The sequence below is a fragment of the Gossypium raimondii genome, chromosome 5, assembly GCF_025698545.1.
Source record: "Gossypium raimondii isolate GPD5lz chromosome 5, ASM2569854v1, whole genome shotgun sequence".
NCBI lineage: Eukaryota > Viridiplantae > Streptophyta > Magnoliopsida > Malvales > Malvaceae > Gossypium > Gossypium raimondii.
Window position 1 is genome coordinate 43,047,408 of NC_068569.1, and position 3,383 is coordinate 43,050,790.

The 3,383-nt window shown below is 32.8% G+C and overlaps 1 non-coding gene across 1 annotated transcript; it reads left to right on the forward strand.

Annotated features, from left to right (window-relative positions):
* Positions 1–1,275: 1,275 nt before the first annotated feature.
* On the forward strand, positions 1,276–1,381 carry LOC128041433 (small nucleolar RNA R71). The gene has a single exon (XR_008196455.1). It is a non-coding gene; the product is annotated as a small nucleolar RNA R71 (small nucleolar RNA).
* Positions 1,382–3,383: the final 2,002 nt, after the last annotated feature.

Below are 3,383 nucleotides of genomic sequence, written 5' to 3' on the forward strand. Positions count from 1 at the left end.
CACTTTTACAACGTACTAAGGATCGATTGGCTAATTATAGGGTTATGGACATAATTTTAAATTTCCCCCATCCTAGTTTTGTATAACATGGGCATCAAATTAATACTGGCCTCTAATTCACAAAGGGCCTTACTAAAATATTTATCCCTTATCTCTACAAGAATTGTGAAACAACCCAAATATTTTAATTTTTGGGGTATTTTCCTTGTAATTATTGTACTGCATGAAGCATCAATGTTAATTTGCTCACCGTTCTTTAATATCTTATGCCTAGACATGGTTTCTTTTAAATATTTGGTGTATTTCAGGATTTTATCGATTAATTCTAGTATTGGCAAATTATCTTTGAGGGATTTAAATAATTTTAAAAAATGTACATATTCCACTTCATCCCTTCTTTGTTTTTCCTCCAACCTCGATTAAATGGCATTTGCTTTGTGATAAGATTGAATTTTTTCACGAGTATCGGCTCAACTATAGGTTTGGCTACCTTTTAAATTTGCCCTTCAAGCTTGTTTCATTCAATAGGATCATCCACAACATATTTTAAATTATCCTTCCTTTTGATGGGTTCACTCGAGTTTGTAACGGTCTTACCCGGGCAGAGTGTGTAGCATTCACATGTTCTTTCCCATCCCTTCGAGGATAGTCTTCTGTATTACTTGGGATGTTTGTGCTCGCTTTTCTTCTCATTTCATTCATCATGCTTGTTATCTACTGTACTTGTTCCTTCTATTTTATCTAGCCTTCAACCATATACAATGTGGTCACTCATCTTTGGTTGTTCCTGAGCTCTCTACATATGCGTAGGTTGATAAGGCTGATTCGACTAATTTTGTACTAGATTTCCACCTCCTTGATTACCTCCCCACTTCATATTAATATGGGCCTTCCAACGAGAATTGTAGGTATTTGAATAAAGGTTTCCACCTCTATTAACCAAATAATTTACCTTTTTCGACTAGCTCTCATGGCCCATAACTTCAAGCCGAGTAATTCATGGGTGGTTTGACAGTGGTTTCCAAGCGATGCAACTTTTCCAATATTTGTTGGTATTTATCCTCCTCATGGACCACTTTAACTATTGGTGGTTTCAGGTTGTATGAGAATCTCTCATTTGGCCACCTATATGAGTTCATAGCCATGTCATCAATTAGGTGACAAATTCGCTCATAAGTGTTATTCATGAATGCTCCATCGAATGCGCCATCTAAACTGAACTTCAAATTCCTATGCATGCCATTGTAAAAGATTTTCTTCTAAAGCCATTCTTGCATCCCTTGGTGGGGGCACTTCCTCGTGAACAATTTAAAGCATTCCCATGCCTCATATAGGTTTTCACCCTCAATCTGCTTGAAGTTGGAAATATCGTGTCTAAACTAGATGGCTCTACTTATGGGGAAGAATTTGTGTAAAAATTTTCCAATGAGCTCATCCCATGTAGTGATAGAACATGGAGCCTGTGAGTCAAACCAATTAGCCGCATTATCACACAAAGAAAAGGGGAGCAGCTGAAGATTAATAACATCATCGGTGAACCCATTATATATAATGGTGTCGTAGAGTTAGAGAACCACTTTCAGTGTTGGTTTGGGTCCTTAGTCATATTTCCTCAAAACTGTAGAGTGTTTTGAAACATCTGGAGGGTGCCTTGAAATTCAAAAATATATAGACTTTTTCAGCATCTTTTGAGTTCTAATTCATGTAGTTTCATAGTAAATTTTGTCAAAATTCACACTTTAATTATAAAATAATTAATTTGCACTTAAATTATTAAGATATTGAATTTTAATTATTTTTATAATAAATTTTTACAAATTTGCTTTATTTTTGACAATTTTGCACAAAAGGTGAAAATTGGCTCGGCAGACACCTCAAAAGGCTTGAACCATTGGGAATTTGTGCATCAAGTGAACCAAGAGCAAGGCATAATATTTTTCCAACCAAGGATGGTCCAAATTAGGATTATTTTATGTACTTTATATTTATCTTTTATCCAAATCTAACTGGGTTAAAAATTAATATAAAGCCTGAAGGAGAAAGCAGCCTAGTGTGCTAACCATTGAAGACAGATCCAACAAGCAAATTGGTAGCCCAAAACCGTCCAACAAGCTGAACCAATTAGCTAAAATTTTTTGATTATTAGGCCTGTAAAATAGTCCTCACTCCATTCAAACCCCTCCACTTTTTGTGCCTTCAAACTTTTGCCCCTAGCTTAAAATAACAAGTTTGAAACATTGAAACTTACGTGTTGTATGGCCGACCAAGGAAGAGTGTGTGGTTGCTAATTATTTACTATTTTTAGCAGCCATCCACACCTATAAATACCCACCTTTGCTACCTCATTCGACACACCATTCATTTTCACACATCTCTCTCTCTTTCACTTACTTTCTCCCTTCCATTCCCTTTATATTTTTTACCATTTCCCTATTGAAAAAGAGCCTTCTTCCACCTCAGAATAGCATCATTCAAATCGGGACCTTGTTTCTATAAATTGAATCTGTAAATATTTTTATTAAATATTTTTCGAGTTATTAAATAGGTGTACTGAAATTTGGTCCAGAAATTTTAACGTTTTGATGGTTAATTTAGTAAAATGACTAAATCGTAAAAGTTACAAAAGTTAATTGCTATAGGTTTATTTGAATTAAATGGTTATAAAATTATGATATGAAGGTTTTAAAATTTAATTAAACCCTAATTATTATAATGGTCGATTAGTGGGTGGAAAAAATATGTAATTTTTTGTGTTTAAAATGTTTTAATTAAGAGGTATATATGTTAAAATCTTAATAAAAGAATAAAAAAGACCATTAGCATCATCTTTTTCCTTTTCTTTGTTTGGAACCGAAAACCATTGTTGAAGAACACCAAATCTTTGGTCAAGCTTAGTTGTTGTGCATGTAAGTATGTTTCAACCCATTTTTGATGATTTTTATTTTTTTGAGATAATTGTTGCTTAATCTAGCTAACCCGGGGACTAATTCGTAAAAATTTTACATGTTTTGACATATGCCATTGATGAATTTGTGATTTTTTAATGTTTGATGATAGATTTACAAGCTTGGTTGTAAAAGAGGACTATTTCGTAAAGTGATTTTGGTTAGATTTAAGTTTAAGGACTGAATTGATAAAATATTAAACATAGCATGAAATTGTTGTGATATTTTAATAAATATTGGGTGTAATTGCATAGGGAAAAATTCAGTTAGTATGAAGTTGGTGTAATTGTGATAAATTTGAAAGTTTCGGGTTTAAGAACTAAATTGAATAAAAGGTAAAAGTTTAGGGTAAAATTGTAAAATGTTGATAAATTTTGAAATATGTTAATTTAAGTGTTTTAAGGTATTTGAATTGGTTAATTGAATTAAATTATTATA